General features: G+C 57.9%; 1 protein-coding gene across 5 annotated transcripts in view; it reads right to left on the bottom strand.

Moving 5' to 3' along the window:
- The window catches only part of DIP2C (disco interacting protein 2 homolog C), a 345,440-nt gene that overhangs the window by 218,249 nt on the left and 108,214 nt on the right, over positions 1 to 18,977 (bottom strand). The gene's annotated exons all lie outside the window — the stretch shown is intronic.

Here is an 18,977-nt window from a genome sequence, read left to right as displayed (position 1 = left end):
GAAGACGCCCGTGGAGCTCTGCCCCGTCCACGGGACCGGGTGGACACGGGCCCCTTCTCAGCAGGGCCGCGGCCCCCTGCCCGCCTCCTCCCCCCACCTCCGCCCCCCGCGGGCCTGGGACCCTCGTCCTCTCATTTGCTGTGTGCTCTCCTGCCCGACGGAGCTCCAAAGCCAGGCCCGCGTGAAGCCCGTTGCCCGCTCTGAACAGGGACGGAGTGGCCGGTGTGTGGACGCTCTGTCCACGCCCTGGACACCTGCGCATGACGAACCATGGCGAGCGGCCTCTCCTCCCCGGCCACACTCCCGGGCCTCGGGGTGACTGGAGGCCACTTCCAATCTGCCCTGACAGGCAGGGCGCCCCGTGCAAGTGGGAAGCTGCCCGGGGCCGGGGACACGTGAGCTTCTAGAAGTGGGCGGTGACAGGGCGGAGGGAGGCAGCAGCTGCCCCTGAGACCCCGGGACGACGGAAATGCTGCCGCCCAGATGCGGGGGCTGCCTGCGCGGAGATGCGGGTGATGTCGTCTAACTCTAAGGGAACAGAGCAGCTCGGGCCACTGTGCACATTTAAAACAGGTACAAACAGGACACACTTCTGAGACCAAAGACAGGAGCCTGGCAGGACAGACGCGGAGAGCTCGACTGACCCTGGAACCGGGAGGGAGAGGCTCGCGGCTGCTCGGTCCCCACCTCACCCAGACGACGCAGGTGTGACCGCTCACTTGTGCGTTCTGCTCCATGGAAGACCAGGAAGGCAGGCCGTGCCTCCAGCTGTCCCCAGACGAAAAGTCTCCATCTCTGCGGAACGAGGTCATCACGGACATGCGTCTGCACCCCTCACCAGCCTTCTCAGACGTGTTTTCCCAACGCCCCTGCCTCCAGGAGGCCTGTGGCGGACACAGCCCCTGTTAAGCCACTGGTCAGACCTCCCGAAGGACAAACACCCATGGAGACTGCATGTCACACACACGCGTGTACGGACTCTCGGAGCCAGGAGGCACACGCACAGGCAAGCGAGGCTCCCATGCTTACCCGACACCGGAGAGCAGCCAGGAGGGGGCAGTTCACACAGCCCGCTCTCGGACGCCAGGGCCCATCCCCCCCAGGAAGCCACTGGGGGACCCCTCACTCGGCCCCAGGTCTCGCCCCGAAGCTCACAGCAAGCACAGGTTTTCCCCATGGAGGCGAGCCTCTGGGGGAATCCACCCCAAACACCTGCTACACGGCTGCGGCCCCACCACCACGGACACCCACTGCTTACAGAGAAGGCCTCGTGTCCACATGTAACGCCGTGACCTCCGGAAAGCCATCTTCCAGACCAGATCGTCCCAGCAGCAACCACGAGGGACATGAGGCTTCAGTGAACCAAGACGGTCTGGGACCTGCAGTGATCTGGAGCCCAGGGCCCCGTTTCCATGGCCGTGGAACATCCCAGGGGACGGTACCGTTCGGGGCCCTCTCAAGGTGCAGATGTCGGAGCCACCAGTGCCTGTTTGCTGCGGCACCAGCATTCTCCCCATTTAAGGGGATCCGAGCTCTTACGACAAATGGGTCCTATACGGACTCGGGCTCTCCAAAGTCTTTCCTGGTTCCGCATCACACACCCGCGCATCATCCGTTCCACACCCAGGAAAAGGGGTACGGAAACTGAAGTCGCAGAAAAACAGAAAGAAAATAAAATTCCCAGCCTCCTCCCCCACAATTTTTTTAAATCCCCGTAATATTCAGGATGACCCCCAGGTCCGGGGGTGATGGGGAGACGGGACGGCGCAGGTGTGAGCACGTTCCGCCCTCCTGCGCATAGAGCTTCCCTGCCTGTTCTCAATGCTGAGCGGCCCCATCGTGCGGCCTGCTGCCCGTCCTGCCCATAGAGCCCAGCACACACCAGGTGCCCCCGACACAGACGCGGGGCAGACCGGACACACCCCACGGTCACACTGTCCTGCACAGACAGAATGGCGGCCAGGGGTCCGGCCGCCACGCCGACACTCAGCTGTCCTGGCCTCCGTTCTCGAGCACACTTGGTGCTCCGGCAGGATCCCAAGTTTCTTCGTGGATTTCTTTTCTTTTTTCTTTTCTTTTTTTTTTTTAAGATTTTATTTATTTATTTGACAGGCAGAGATCACAAGTAGGCAGAGAGGCAGGCAGAGAGAGAGGAAGCAGGCTCCCTGCTGAGCAGAGAGCCCAATGCGGGACTCGATCCCAGGACCCTGAGACCATGACCTGAGCTGAAGGCAGAGGCTTAACCCACTGAGCCACCCAGGCACCCCTTCGTGGACTTCTTAAAGGGGAGAAGGTCTTGGTTTCGGACCCACGCCTGGAGCTCCCGCCTCCTGCTGGGTTTGGTTGGGTCCAGCACACATGCACAGCCCCTTAAGGAGACCCCACTGCCTTCCAAAGAGAAAACTCATGGGACCAACAGTGACGCGCGGGGCAAGATCTCCCCCAACACCCCCAGCACATGCGGAGCCCGGATCACACAGTAAAGAGAACCAGACCCCCGAGCTCAGCACACGGCTTTCGAACTCCTCTAGAACATTCCAAGCGCTAACTGACTGGAGTTCGGTCTCAATGACCGGGACCGTCTTCTGGGAAAACTGAGACCTGCCCACGTTCCGTGGAGCACAGAGAAAAGTTAGCCCATAGTTATCATCAGCACCGGACTCAGCAACGAGTAAGACAGATTCAAGGCGCCGCAGCCATCCGGACAGCGTTCTGCCCTCCGTCCCACAGATGGACAAACACAGTTTCAATCAGCAGGAGCAGAATTAAGGCCGAAAATGGCTTAGAGGTCCCGGTAGGTCGGCTCTGGTCTCCTCAGGCACGGGTGTGGAGTGCTCCCAACAGAGCATGTGACCGAGGTGCTGGCTGGCGCCTTCCAGGCTTCCCAAACCGCTGCGCCCTCCCCCGCAGGCAACCACGGCTTCCCGGAGCAGCCCCCGCAGGTGCCCCGGGAAGGGCGTCCCTCTGGCTGTCCCGCCGGGGCTGCCGCAGCGGCTCCCACAAGAGAAGCCGCAGCCGGGAACTGGAGGAAGACCATCGCGCTCCCCAGAGAAGGCTGCACGTGGCCCTGGCGACCCCCGCACCGCTGTGCACGCAGAGGCCTGTTGCCGTGGTGACGCACACCGCTGGCTGGGGAAGGCTGTCAGCTCTCGGGAGTCGGGAATTACCGCTCGTTTCTGAGATTTACCCCCACACTTCTGTTCACCGTTTAGAAGGAAAACATCATGAAGTTCTAGTAGGAAAAAATGTCTCTGCAATCTGTCACATGGAGACAGTAGAAATATAGCTGGGACTTTACTAGGATCTGTGCAAAGGAACAGATGGTACTATTTTAGGAACAGCGCTCACTGTCTTTTTAGAAACATAGTAAGGTCCCTGCCAACTAAAAGGTTGTTTATTCCTTTGCTTTGGAAATGGAGGGGAAAGTCCTTCCTTAGTATTCTCTTAGTATATTCTCATATATTAAGTATTTAAGCATTCTGATACACTAAATGCATTAAATATTCAAAATAAATTATCGTATTTGATTCACTTCATTCCTTTGGTGCAACTTGAAAGGGGACAGAGCATCCTGGACCAGCCGGTCTGAAAGCAGCAGGCCTGCAGAAAGCTGACCGAGGTCTTGGGAAGGGTCACAGATGAAGCCTCACAGCTCTGCCCTTTGTCCCCTGGACGCACGGCTGAGCCATGCCAGCATGCCAGCACGGAGGAAGCCCACATTCACCTGTCATTTTCAGAGGACATCCCAATGTGGAGCTTGGACCAGTGTTCCAGCAGAGGCTTGGGGTTGCCAGAAGCCCTCTCCCCCACCTTCCCCTTGGCCCCAACCCCTTGAGCCTTGGTCTCCCTCCACAGCGATGCCCACAACATCAGGGCCCCTCTGAGACACGGGGCTCCAGGAGCCATAATCTGCAAATAGTGTCTCTGCCTCCTGTCCTGCTCCTGATTCCTTGCAGAAGCCAAGCAGCTAGACCCACAGTCAGCACATGGTCAGTCCACGGTCCGTCCACCGTCAGTCCATAGTCTGTGGTCAGTCTACAGTCCATCCATGGTCAGTCTATGGTCAATCCATGGTCAGTCCATGGTCCATCCACGATCAGTCCATAGTCTGTGGTCAGTCCCATAGTCCATCCACGGTCAATCCATGGTCAGCCCACAGTTGGTCCACCGTCAGTCCATAGTCTGTGGTCAGTCTACAGTCCGTCCATGGTCAGTCTATGGTCAATCCATGGTCAGTCCACAGTCTACAGTCAGTCCACAGTCAGTCCATAGTCCGTGGTCAGTCCACAGTCCATCCATAGTTGGTCCACAGTCAGTCCACGGTTGGTCCACGGTTGGTTCACAGTCGGTCCACAGTCAGTTCATGGTCAATCCACAGTTGATCCATGGTTGGTCCATGGTTGGTCCCCAGTCAGTCCACAGTCAGTCCACGGGAGGCTTGGGGTAGGAGTGGTCAAGGCCCGGCGCAGCTGCTGGAAATTGCCAGCTGACCAGGGGACACTCAGGCGACGGTGGCTGGGCCGCAGCTAGCCGCCAGGGGCCAGAGTGAGAGAAGAGGCTCGCAGGTGCGCTGCCCAGGTGAGGGCTCAGGCACCACTGAGCGGGAAGGGGCTGAGGAGGAAGGAAAGCGAACTCGGAAGGGAAGGCAGTGGCGTCCGCACAGTCCTCTCGGAGCTCGAAGACGATCCCGCAGCCGCTCTCTGAGCCCCGGAAATGGGGAAGACCCGTCCGCGAACCGTGCTGGCCACGAAGGCAGGCGCCCACAGCACCGCGTCCACACGACGAGGACCGTGCATGCTTGAACCAGCTCGTGGGACAGGCCTGTCTGTGCTCCGTCCACGGACCTGCGAGCCGGATGGCGAGGCTGCACCGTTTGCTCCCCACCGCCCTGCAGAGCGTCTTCCCGCCCGCCCTCCGCCCCCCACACCCCTGCCAGAGGTTTGGCGCAGAGACAGGCACTCAGGGGTCTCTGGGGAGCGCTCGAGAACACGGGTGGCCAGGCCCAGCCCAGACCGAGTCAGAACCGACGTCTTTAAAGCAATTTGCACAACTTGGGGTTTAAATCCTTCTCCCGGGTGCCTGGGTGGCTCAGTGGGTTAAGCCGCTGCCTTCAGCTCGGGTCATGATCTCAGGGTCCTGGGATCGAGCCCCGCATCGGGCTCTCTGCTCAGCAGGGAGCCTGCTTCCCTCTCTCTCTCTCTCTGCCTCCTCTCTGCCTGCTTGTGATCTCTCTCTGTCAAATAAATAAATAAAATCTTTTAAAAAATAAAAAATAAATAAATCCTTGTCCCTCTGTGTTCCTTACGTGGCCACGAAACCCTGCAAGGGACCCCAGCCAAAGAGTGGACTTGGGCGCAGGTAGATGCAGCCAGGGACCGGACTACAGAGCCTTGGTCCCTCCCCCAGCAGGGACACGCCATCTCACGGAGCCAGCCAGGACTGGGACAGGCTGAGCCTGGGGACCGGCCTCTCACCGGCACCATGGCTGCCCTCCTCAGAACAGAGGCGCATGTTTCCTCGCATCAAGTAATTCACCTCAAGGCGGGTGTTAATTCCCCCCCCCCCACGACAAAGAACTGAAGTTAAGGCTGGTCGAGGCCAAGGGAGGGGGGCGGGGCAGGCTCTGCCAAGGTCTGGGAGGGCCTGTGGGGGTCCCCACCCTGTCAGCCCACGGGGACATCTGCAGCGCTGGACGTCCACCATCGCCACTGCTCTGGCATGTCACAACAGACTCCCCTCTTTCTCGAACCTCTGCTCAGTGTACAGGACACTGGTGTGCGGCTCCAGTACCAAACACCCTGGTCTCCGAGCCGCGTCCCCCACGGTGGTTCCCAGCATAGTCTCTCGCCGGCTGCCCCCAGCTCTGCCACCAACTGTCCTGCTCCCTTTCCTGGAGAGCCCCAGAACATTCTGTAGGAGAAGGGGGTGTTCTCCATCCGCAGGACGCCCGGTGTGAAAAGGGGGTGAGGGGCTCGGCCTGCCTCCTCCCCACAGCCCAGCCACGCCCCTGCCCCCACGGCACCCGGCGCTGTGGCCCCCAACATGGAGTGTCCTGGCTTCGTGGAGAGCAGCCCCGCTTCCCTCCCCGGCCGACTTCGCCAACGTGCCGGCCGAGCCCCACCTCCTAGTCCTGGGAGACCCAGGATCAAGCACAGCGGCAGACACAGACGCAGGTCCCAGTCAGCATCCGGAAGGAAGGATGTGGCGTGTTTCTGTCACTGCTGACCCAGTACAAGGCCCCTGAATGGACCGGGTCACGGTGCTCAGTTGCTGTCGGAGTCTAAACCTTCATTTTGGACCCAAGCAAACCCAGACCTGGGAGGCTCTGCAGCGGGCACAGCTCACCGCCCGAGCGGGAGGATACCAGGGCTGGTCAGGGCCGTCACCCCCATATTCCTGGCCACACGCTCCAGGACCAGCACCCAGAACCACCGGGGCAGCCTGCGGGGGCTAGGCCAGGCCAGACAGCCACCTGCACGGCCACCTACATGGCCACCTGCACGGCCGTCTGCACCCAGGGCCACAGCACTGCCTCATGGAACACACCAGCAGCCGCAAAGACAGGCGTCGGGGACGGGAGTGCCTGGGCGGCTGCTCCCCCGTCCCCCATCTCGAAGGCCTTTGTCCCAGGTCCTCAGATGGACCACACAGTCGGACTCGAGAACGGTTCCTCCGGACGTGCCTGCCACTTCCGCCGAACCCGCGGCTTTCCTTCCCCCCAGAGCTCCTCATAAACCCTTTTCCACTCGCCGTCACATGCATACCTACTGTCCCCATGAGGCTTTTACTAAGGTTCTGGAATGTTTTGTACCTAAAAATCCCGATTAGGCAGCTGCCCACCACTGACCATCCCTGAACAGGCCTCGAGGGGAACAAGGTACAGGGTCTTGAGCACGGGGAGCGGCTGCCAGAGACCCCAGGCATGTGCAGGCCCCGCAGATGGAAAGGGAATCTGGCCACCCTCTGAGCCTGTCCTGGAAATCAGCATCCACAGGAGCAGGTGGACGCAGGCCTGTCCCTACCCGCGGCCGGCGGGTACCTGGGGTCTGAACACACGACCCGGAGACCTGCCACTCCCAGGGGCCCTGAACACACGACCCGGAGACCCCCCACTCTCAGGAGCCCTGAACACACGACCCAGAGACCCCCCACTCGCAGGGGCCCTGAACAAAGCCGCGGGCACCCAAACTCCCGCCCAGAAGCCCAGCTCCACGCTCTTTCCCAGTCTGGCTCTTGCCGTTACACGCATCTTCAAGCCTTAACCATTTTTATCTGATGTGCAAGACGAGGACACACACACAAAGGGAGAATGCCAGCAAGCACACGGTGGGGCCACGCAGATGCGCCGGAGCCCTGCCCACCTGCTCCCAGAGATTCTCAGGCCACGCGGCCCCAGGACACTCACGACACGGAGCATCGGGGACAACGGCCGAGTCCGAGGGGAATCAGGGCTCGGGCTCCATGGGGGCCTCCCCCCACCATGCTGAGCCCCCACGGGTGTCCTCATGTCCAGTCCTTTCCTGAGAAGAGGGTCCCTACAGCCCACCAGCCACCAGAGCGCTCCGGCCGGAAACTCCTAAGTGATCTCAGCGAACTCAGTCTGTCAGGCCGGCCTCGCACGCATCCCCCACAAAACCACCGCGGGAAGCAACACCACGGTCCGCGGGAGCACAAAGGAAGCCTAGAGCCCCTGCGGCTCCTTGCCCGCCCGCCCCCCCCCCCCGTCCCTCGGCAATCTCAGATTGCACCTCCCACCCCTGCAAAGCCACGACCCCACCCTTGGGACACTGCTGGCTCCCACCACCAGAACGACCCCCCACGAACCCTCCAGGCCTCTCCCCTTCAGAGGATCTTCAACTGTAACAAAACCTAAACACAGTCCCCAACCCCAAACGAAGGTATGCCTTGATGATGACTTCAGAGGGCACACCCTTCCAAGCACTCCACATCAAGCCACAGAAGCTGTCCACATGCCCCCTGGAAGGGTCCCGAGGTTTACAGCTGACCCCGCACACGTCCACTGCAGCCTCCGCTCAGTCTCCATTTTCCAGCCAGATTCAACCAAACCCCAGTTAAAACTCCTCTGGGCTTAGCTTTAAGACAATCTCAAAATCCCCCGTGGCCTAGGAGCCAGATCCAGACAGCCCCAGTGGCCCCACGTCCTGTGGTCCCCGCGCCAGTATCAGGGCTGGGGGGTGTGGTGGCTAGAACGTGACACAGGGCATGGGGGGGGTCAAGAGGAGCTCAGCCTTCCGTCTCCATCTCCGTGGAGAGGCCTGGGTGGTGAGCACGCCCCTCAGAAGCACCTCCAGCCCCACCGAGTCACGGGGGGCGTGGGGGGCACGTAGGCCTGGCAGGCGTCCCAAACCAGAACGGCCCCGCAAATCTCCCTGCTCTCAGCCGGACTCACGCCTGAGGCTCGAAGCCCCAGGAACTTCTGCGTTTCTCTCAGGGGATCGATGATTGCCCCATTTTTCACAGAATATTTAAAGACGTGAGAAAATATTCACAAGATACTGTTATGTGAAAAAATATGATCTCCCGTGAGCAGTTGCCCCGGAACAGGTCGGTGAATGAACGCATCAACACGGGAACAGTTTTGTGTGGGCGCCTGATCCCCCAGAGCAGGCCGGACGCCCTCTGCACCACACACACCACCGCCCAGGCCAGCCCCTCTGCCTCCCCGTCACGTTCCCAGCTCCCAGCAGACAGGCAATCCGTACTTGTTAAACCAAGGCCTGTCTACAGAGAAATCTGAAACATCATTATGAAACATGATTTTGGAGTTTTTATCGGAGCGCTCATAATTAGACGTTTCCTTTACTCTTCCTATAGTACTTCCAAACGTTTGGTAGCAGAGTCGCCAAAAATACCCATGAGCTCAGGCCAAGATCTTCAAAACTGCTGGAGCTCTGACAGCAGACCCCAAGCTTGGAGTCTGTGTGGCGTAATTAACAGTGATTGTGTTTTGACACTTGTCTTTTGTGCTTAGATTAAAATAAAGCAACAAGACGCAGACGTAGCTCACATTCTACTTCGATTCCCTGTGCTTCTGTAGTAACTGGGCCCCTCCCCTCCGGTCTCCCAGCCAACGGCTAAGAAGGGCCAGCTGGAGAGAGCAGCGAAGTCTGGGCCCCACCAGAGTGTGAGGGAGACCCACAGGCACGGGCAGGACGGTGGGGTGCGGGGAATGGGGAGCCTCCTGGGGACGCGGGGGTCCCGGCTCCCAGATTACGGACTCCGGGCACCACAGCCAGAGCTGAAGGACTAAAAGCCCTTCAAGAATGAGGCCGAAGGGCTTAGCATGCTTTAGGTTAGTGCCCTGGCTTCATTCTTCCCTTATGTAATTTTCTACAAATTGTACAGATAATGCATTTTGTCGCCAGACACGCTGTTACCAAAGAATTACACATAGTACGAACGAGGTCACACTGGAGGCTTGGGGCCAGACCTGCGGCTGGCACTGGCACAGGGCTCTCCCCACAGCCCTCAAGGCAGGAATTACCTGCCCTTGTCTCTCCGTAAAGAAACGGGTCCCAAGAAAGGAAGTTTCAGCATCACAACAGCCGACTCAGAAAGCTGGATCCTGCCCTGAACCTGCCTCGCAAGAAGCCCCATGCCGTCCACAGAGCGAACCTTCTCAGGACTCGGGCACTCAACTCCCGACCTAAAACCCTCTCATCACTCAACAGCGCAGAAAGACAGGAGCACAGGACCAGGACTGCCACACTAGACACAGCACCGATTCGCGTGAGTTTGCCTTATTCATGATGATTCTTAATTTCAAAGAACTGCAGTAGAAAGTTCAAACTTTGTCCAAAGACACTTCAGCCCCTCTCCAAAGCACCCTGCCAACGGCGGGCTGTGGAGCAGGGCGGGAAGCTGGGCCACGAAAGGGGTCCACGGAGCCAACGGACAGCAGGACACCCATCTGCATCCACTCCCTGGGGCCTGATCAATGAGCGCATTTCCACCCGAACCGCAGAGATGCCGCTAGTCAAACATGAAGTCGTGACCTGGACCGGTCTGAAAGTCGGGGTCTCTTGGCGTATTCTAACCAACCCAAAGCAAGGCCTGGAAAAATCAAGTTGACATGGAAAATCAGCCTTTGTCACCCCTGGCTGGAGGACAACGGGAAGCAGCCACGGCCAGCCTCATGCGATGTCATTGTCCAGTGTGGTTGTCAAGGGAGTCTTACTCTCCACCATTTAGAAAAGTGGGGTAAGCCGTTAATGTTTTGTGCGATGACCCTTCAACAAAGACTCCTGGTGCTGCTTTGCACTGACACTGACTGCCACACGTAGTCCATGTTCACACTGGGTTCTACAGGGACACCGGCGCCAAGGGCCTCCTCTCGAACCTCTGCAGAGTTCACGCGGCCATTCGTTTTCCCTATGAAACACGGTCGTTTCCCAGCTTCCCGTGAACCACACTGGTCCAGAAATGACGGTCCCTCTCACATACAGGCACACACACATCTAAAAACCATCGATGCCTAATCTGAGGACCCCAAGCCGGCAGAAACAGGGCGGCTTTCACACAAACCCTCTAGGAGCTCACAGCGTTCTGGAGGAGCGACACAGCTCTCTCTTCACCCACGCTGGTCGTTAACTCATTTGTGAAAACGTACCAGACACGCACCATGAATCCGCCAGTGTCTGCTCGGCTCTCGGGAGCCATCCTGGGGAAGGAGCGAGGCTTCCAGAACACCGGAAGCCAACAGTGAGAGATCGGTGTGGCGACGGCCGGGAATGAGGAGGAACTCCTGTCCAGTAAGAGGCCAAGGGAGGTCGGGGCTGTCCAAACGTGAACACAGGCGCCTCCAGACTCGGAGGCGGGTGAGGTGCGAGGCCGGGGCGGGCGCACCAGGGCACGGGGCCGCCACCTGGGGAAGGACTGCCGTGGGACCCTCCGCCCCTGCTGACAGCCGCTCCGGACAGCACGTGACTCATGTGCCAGAAGTCAGACACTTGCCTGTTCAGGCTTTTCCAGCTCTGAGACTCTGATGTTTCCCTACAAACAAAGGGTGCTCACCGCAGAAAGCCTTCAGAACAGAGAGTCCCGCTGGAATGCAGACACGTTTGTTTCTGGTACATATTTGTCTAAGTTAGTTCAAGCAACACTGGAAAAATATAATGAAAAATGTCAGCTAATCTGCTTAGCCAGCCAGTAGCTCAGGCCGTGTAACCACTCCCCTGCGGGGGTCCCACGAAGGATATAACGGGAAGAACCCAGGGAAGGAGACAGAACCCCAGAAGCCCTCGCTGAGACCCCGAGGACATCTCTGACTCTTTCTGCAGCTCCTCCTCAGTGGGAGAGGGGGTGGCGGCCCAGACCAGTGACTGCCACCAGGAGTCTGAAGGAGACTGTCTAAAGTTTAAACATTGATGGGAATTGTCCATTTGCATCTACAAGATCACACAAGCTCATACAAAGTGACCCTTCTCCATTTCTTAGAGTCGTAATCAACTCGTTGTGGGAGCACTAGCTCTAGAACGTGGTGGCTGGGAGCTCAGAAGGCAGTTAGGAGTCGGACATGAATTAATTTTAATAATACGGAAAGTACATGGGCGCATGGACCATGACACCCTACAGATGGTCAGTAATTAGGCAAATAGCCAGACCTGTATGTCTGGTCTTTGTGGGGGAGTCTCAGAGCAAAGAATCAGGAGGGCAGCACACAGCACCCCAAAGTAGGGCCGCGGGAGCACGGGGCCCATCACCCCACAGTAGAACAGTGTCCCGGGCGGCCGTGGCACACGGTGATTTGGACGGACGGAAGCACCAGAGAGACAGCAGGTGCAGGGAGAGGCTTTCCCTGACCCCTCCTCACTGTCTCATCTCCACATGTCCGCGTCAGCGCAGACCCTCCAAGAGGACCTCAGTGTCCCGAGTCCCGGTCCCAGATGATTCTCCAGCCAGGAAGACGGACTCTTGTCACAGGAGAGATGAGAGGTCAGCCCCACACCCGGACGGACGGTCACAGTCACATTCCCGCCTGCTCTCTGAGAGACCCAGTCCCGCTCCCTAAACCTTCCGCTCGCCTCCAAGAGGCCTCCACCCCCTCCTCCCCTACGAGGACGCAGGAGCCTGAGCCTAAGCCTCCTCGGGGACGGACCCCCTCTCCCCGGACATCTCCCGGGCGTCCATGAGATGACACACGTCAAACTCCCCTCGTTGATCTGTTTTACTGTGTGGCTCTCAGCTAAGAACTCAAAAGGGTGGAAGGAAAATTGCTTTTCCTCCCCTAGAGCGTCAGGCACAGGATTTTGTTTTCTGTTCAAGAAGGACCCATCAGCCCAAAGCAACTGCTCCTGCTGCGGGGCCCCACACGGTCACAGCCTGCTCTGACCCGGCAGGTGGCAGCGGCGGTGGCCCTCACACCAGCAACACCCCTGCTCATAGCCGCTGCGGTCTCCCTGCCCCCGGTGAAAGCCAAGATGCCACGTCCTTCTGCAGTCGGGGAGAGCCCGCCACGAGGAGCTGCTCACCCCACCTGCGGGGATGCGGGCCTCCCTCCCTGCCCCTGGCCGGGACCTGAGCTCAGCGCACACCTGTACGCTTCCCGCCCAACTCACGGGGGGTCGGGGTCGCATCAGGAGAAAGAGCTGCTCCAGCTCAGCTCCGGTCAGTCTGTGACCCGAGACACAGGAAACTCAAGACTGACTTCTGCGCTTGACCAGATCCTGGTCCCACTCTTCAGCTCGGTCCCAGCACCCCCCCGCATGGGCACCCCGTCTGCAGCCGAGCCCGACCAAGGCCTGAGGGAGGGCGCCTCTGGGAAGCCGAGACAGTTCGGTGTGGAAACCAGCAGCTCCCCCGCAGGAGGCCTAGCACACGAGTGCATCTCGAGCATCTACCGTGCATGTGGCACAGACACTGGCTTTGAGACAAAAACCTGTGGGGAGAAAGGCGCACGCGCGTGAAGGCAGGCAGGCCGTGGCAGGAAGGCCGCGCGATGGCACAGGGATCCAGGGCAGATGGACAGGCCAGAGGACACGGCCAAGCTGCATTCAGTGCCTGGCACGAGGAACAAAGGGAGAGGAAACCCAGTGACACGGGCGTCCTTCGTGCTCGTCTGTAAAGGACACCAGCTGTTAATTAAGAGTCGGTCAGGATTTCAGGTCTCGACCCACCGACTATCGGCCTGCAGCCTTCTCCGATGTCCTGCTCGCCGGCAGTCAGCCCTTGGCCCGCTCTCAGGGAAGAGGCGACACCGAATCCCTTGATACGCCACTGGCTCCCAGACTGGATTCAGAGTGAGCTTTCAGAATGAGCCTTTCCCTTCGCTGTAACTCAGTAAGTGACATGCTTGACAACCCGCTGACGGCCAAAATGTCCAGCTGATTTCAGGAAGTGTCCGTGACCACGTGGTGTCCTCAACAACGACCGGCCGTCTGGGGCCTTCTCATATGCATGCGTGTGTTTCCGGGAGGCCAGGAAGCTCACAACGGAGAGAAGGCAGCCGTCAGCCTGACGGACGAAAGCCTCACCGAACAAGACTCATGATGAGCGAGGGGGCTCCGGACGGCCCGCAGGGGGGATCTTACACACGTGGACACACATGTGGACACACACACACACACGCAGTGCTGCCCAGCCCGTTGGCTCCTGCTACGGCTTCCCAGGTTGAAAACTCAGCACTGAAGCTCCCAAACTTGACCGCATCACGGACTATTTGTCGAGTCCTATTCTGCATTTCTTCTGCTTGCAAGGGAGCTCACCCCTCGACAACCGCACGGGGGTCAGCCCCTGCGTTAGGTCGCGCTGGCTCTCGTTCCCGGAAACGAGGCCTTGGTTCCCAACAGCGTCCGTGTGCTCACCTGCCCTTCCCAGCCAGGGAAACTCTTGCCAAGTGACCGCAGACCGTCCCTTTGGGTCCCGTGGACACCCTGTCATGGTGTCTCGTGTCCCAGACCCCAGGAGAGGCTCCCACAAAGGCAGGGTTTTAACCACTGGAAAAGATCCTCCTGAACTTCACCAATACTCTCCCTCCCGACAGACCACCTAATCCGTCCTTATCTGGCAGCGATGGAGACCACCAGCTCAACTTCACCAACACGGAGCCCACGCCGTGGGCCCGGCAGCCGCCACGACCTTGCACGCTCACGGAAGGGTCTCCTCGTGGACCCCTTGCCCCTTTGGCCCAGCGGGTGCTTCTGGCTGCTGTCTGCTCATCCGCTCGGCCGTGTGCCTTCTCTAGCTCCTGCTTTTCATGGACCGCAGGCAGAGAAGCCTGGCAATCAAGGTTTCTGGGATTCTAAAACAATGAGAGACTCTGGTTATTAACATAAATGCATGAACGTTACTATGAAACCTGCTTATTCGATGGACTGCTGGCTTCGTCCAGGTTCTCCAAAATAACCCTAACTATTAAGGCCCCTGAATGCAAGAGGAGGGTCAGCAGGCTACCGTCTCACGTTTAAAACCAGATGAACAGGAGTCCAAATTAAAGAATTTTCTCTTTCAGCAGCACCATACAGGATCGAGCTCACTCCAGAACGAAAATTAACAAATTCGGTCTTGCTGAAGCTGCAGACAGAAGTTTTCGTAAATGAACCATTATTCTAAGAAGAACCAGGGCTCATGATTTAAAGAAAAGAAATCACTCTGTGGTCAAGGAAGGAAGTCGTGAGAATTTCAGCTTCAGGAATCCGACGCATGAAGACAGTCCTGATAAATCAGATTTCTGCAGACCAGACAGAGGTCCTCGTCCTAGCAGAGAGCAGCATGCGTGTCTTCTCATTCCGGGAGTGCACACGGTGAGTGTGGTCAGTGGGAGCAAACACACACACACTTACAGCCAAAATTGTAAGCTGACCTTCCCAGAGGATGTCTGCACTCATGTGTCTTCATTCTAACCCTGAGTGCTCGGGGTCCCGTGATGAAACACTTGTAACACGGTTTGTATCCCAAACCATGTTCTCTTGCTGCAACCAGCTTTTCGTGTTTTCATCAGACACAGTCCACTGTGGAACATTCTAGAAACTGGAAGGATTTTGAGGAGTGAAGATAATCATGACAGGCCGGAAGCACTCTAGCAAAGGGCAGAAATGGCAGAGACGCAGAAAGATGACACCATTTAGCAAAATGAAAAGCAAACCTGGCACGCTTTGATGAGGGGCGTGTGCGCGCACACACACACGCACACACACACGGGTTGGGATTCATGCAGGAAGATGACCTGCCCGCGGACCCTGGAGAAGGCTCCCTCCCCGCAGGGCCCCCGCCAACCCGCAGGCCCGAGAGGGCGCTCACCCGCACGGGCCCCCCCCCCCCCCCGCAATAACAAGTACCCCGGCCTCCACGCCCGCTGCACCTGCCTCCAGAGGCCGTCCCGTGTGAGTGTCCTGCACCGCGCTGGGGTCTGGGCCAGATGCCCTCCTCTAACGGCGGGCCCGTCACATGAGGCTCCTGGCCAGCAACCGCCCACACACACTGCCCTCCCGGGAGCACCCTGCGGGCCAGCTTGCTCACGCACAGCCGGAAGGTCTGGTCTGGGCGCCCCTCCCCCGGCCATCACGGTGGACACGTAAGTGTTCACGAAACCTGAAAGCTGTTCCTGTTTCTACACAAGTTCCTTAAAGAGCACAATACAAAGTTCTCAAACCCCCTTCACCCTAAAACCTCTCCTAGTGATAGCAGCTGTATTTTATGACAACCCCCCACCGAAAAACAAAATGAGTCACAGAATTTACCAAACTGGGTCAGATATATCTTCAGGAGAAAGGGAGGCTACAAGCAGGTCAAAACTGACTTTCTCCAAACCAACCGAAGCCAGGGGGTCAGCAAACCACAGCCAGAGGCCCACTCCAGTCCACGCTTGCTTTCCCACAGCTCATGACCCAATTGCAATGTCTACACTTTAAGTGCAGAAAAGCACAAGAATAATATTTGGCAATATGTCAAAATTTTACAAAATTCAAATCCAAGTGTCCGTTAAGTGCAGGTTCACGGGCACGCAGCCTCGCTGCCTGTGTCTGGCCCGGGACCGCATGTGTCTCTGTGGGGCCGGGGGCTCCTCGCCGCCCGGGATGCTGGTCCCCTGGGAGCCATGCGGGCTCTCTCGGGCTCTCAGGGGTGTCCTGAGCACCAGGTAAGCCCCCAGGCACAATGCCGGACACTAGCCCGTGAAAGCGACACAGAGGTCGGAGTGGATTTTGAATGCTCCCCGTCACGCACAGGAGAGTGTGACGTCCTCGGCTTCGGAAACAAAAGGCAAGGCCTGGTGCTCTCAGCGCCCGCACAGCCAGGCCACACAGCGAGCCACAGAGGCCGACATGATCAAAGCCAGCCCTCCTCGGGGCCTTCCAGCGCACAGGAAAGGCCGAAAAATTAGGAACCTTATAATCGAACACTACAACACGGCAGAACTCGACAAGACACACACATGCGTGCACACACGCACTCACACTCACACACATGCACACACACAATTACACCCGCAGGCCATCTCTGAGGCTGTGGCTACCAAGCAGGGCAGGGCTGAGCGAGAGGGTGAGGTCGTCCAACCGCGTCCCACGGCAGCGACCCCAGAACTCGGTGTGTCCCGGGGAGACTTCCGAGGAGGAGCAGCCTCCGGCAGGGCGGCAGCTCAGCGCCCGAGAACCGAGCGGCCTCAACTGCTAACCACGAAGGGACAGGGTTTTGCGCTGTCCTTGGCTCCCGAGAGGCCCGAGCTCCGCGCCGGTCCAGACCGGGTCTGCGGGAGCCAGGAACTCGCCCGGAAGAGCCTGGAGGCACCAGCCACGGAGGACACTGCTTTCAAAGCTGGAAAACAGGAATTCGGTACAAACTGAAGTGGAACCCGCTGAGATGTGCCGGGACCGATCTGGGGGGAACGCACACAGATCTCGGGGGCCTGTGGGGTATAGCGGGCCCGAGGGCATGTGTTCACCAGACGGCTCACTAGCAGGTGTTCGGTGCGGGAGAACGTCACCCTCCTGTTTCACAGATGGGGGTTCCCGGGAACCTCACCGGCTCTCACAAACTGGGCCCACCCCGGGTCCTTCGTCCACAGACGGCTCAGTCTTGGTCCCTGAAGTTCTGTGGGGCTCTGCTGGGCCCCCTCCTAGCACCGCGGCCCAGAGACCACCTCGAGGCCGTCAGAAGTGCCCACAGGGCTCAGCCCTCGCTTCCTGTCTGTCCAGTCCCAGTCCTTGGGAAGCCGACTGTCCACGTACTTTGCCCAGTGCTTTGTCTGAGGCGCCAGGTGGCCTCTGCTGGGTGTCCCTGCATCTTGGAGAGAAGCTCTGGTCCAAGCCAGCTCAGTCCGTGGAAGCCCCGCCTGGTGGCCACCGGCACCAGCCCAGAAGCCAGTATCTACCTGGGCTACCTTCTGAGCGGTCACTCGGCTCGTCGGCCTTTGCGAGAACCCGCATGCCTCATTTCCTTGTTCTCCACAGACGTTTCCTTCTTTTTTTTACAAAAACTGAAGGTTCGTGGCTGCCCTGTGTACAGCAAGGCTACAGGCACGATTTTTCCAACAGCATTTGCTCACTTCGTGTCTCTGCATTCTGTCTTGGTAATTCTCATAGTATGTCAAACTTCATTATTACTGTATTTATTTATTATGGTGATCTGCGATCGGTGAAGATGATTCTCTGAAAGCTCCAACGATGGTCAGAAGTTTTTAGCAATCAAGTATTTTTAACTTAGGTATTTACATTTTTGTAGGTGTAATGCTACGACCACACTACGACCGCGTGCCGCTTGCCTATGATACAGTATAAATGTTATTCTTGCAGCCGCTGGAAACAAAAATTCATCTGCCTCACTTTGTTGCAATATTCAACTTACTAGAACATTTGCTTTGTTGCAGGGTCTGGAACCCAGGCCACGGTATCTCCAGAGCAGGCGTGTATCCTTTTAACATCAGGGTCTCTCCCTGTACGGGGAGCTCCAGGTTGAAGAGAAGGCAGCTGACCACTGCACTCACACCTGGAACACACACACGCACATACGAGTGTTCTTAAAAGGACCGGATGAATCAGGGATGCCCAGAGCACACCCGGCAGTGCCTCAGAGAAAGCAGGTATCACACAAAAAATAGCTACTATCTGGGCCACTTGGGCTACACACACACATTTACTTTTGATATTTCACAAAGTCAGTCTCCTTTTTTTTTTTAACCTCCTTTTATCATATTCAAACAAAACTGCATTACAACTGGGCAAGTTCAGTTTTCTACCACAAAACCTGGCATGGCCCTCTCAAAGATGCACTCAAAGATGCACAGAAGAGGAAAAAATCTTTTGAGTCCCCTTATCAGCCACACAGGTCCCTAGTCCCCTTATCAGCCACACAGGTCCCTACGTCTGTTGCAGGAGAAAAGCAGTGAGCAGCCGAGTGCCAGGGCTAGGCCTGACCGCCACAGCCCAGGGGGGCCACAGTGGGGGAGCCGGGAGGACACCCGCTCCGTGGGCTGCCCAGGTCAGCATCACAGCCCCGGCTGCCGGCAGGTCACGAGGGGCACCTCCCTCCATCCACACACCAAGGCATATGGTCACGGACGATCACACGAGAGCGTAGGCACGTCGTGAAGTATAAAACAAGTATCATCCTCCAAAATGTTTAATTCCCTTAAGGAAGTGGGTCACCCCTAAAAATACAAAGCGGTACCCGAGTCCCAAGAGTGTAACAGACACAGACAAGGACGCACGCAGGCGAGTGCAAAATCACCACTCACACTCTGAAAACTCCTCATTCCACACGAGCGCAAGTCTTCAGCCAGAATCAGGGCACTTTCTTTTCCATTTTCGCTCTGCTGCTTAAACAATATACATGGGGAGTAATCGGTTTTCCCAATTTTAGAAGAAGGCATTTTCCACAGCCTCCCGTGCCAGTTGCTCCTAGAATCACGTGCATTCAGGGAGTGAGATACAAAACGACGCCTTTTCCACTGGCTGCATCACTTTTAGCTTCTAACACGCTATCGCCAAACGCACTCAACTTTCAGACTCACAGAGGCCTTCAGA

Source organism: Mustela putorius, unplaced genomic scaffold, assembly GCF_011764305.1.
Source record: "Mustela putorius furo isolate JIRA1106 unplaced genomic scaffold, ASM1176430v1.1 tig00004033_pilon_pilon_pilon, whole genome shotgun sequence".
Classification (NCBI taxonomy): Eukaryota; Metazoa; Chordata; class Mammalia; order Carnivora; family Mustelidae; genus Mustela; species Mustela putorius.
Note: the sequence above shows the minus strand (reverse complement) of the source record. Positions and strands in the feature narration are given on the sequence as shown.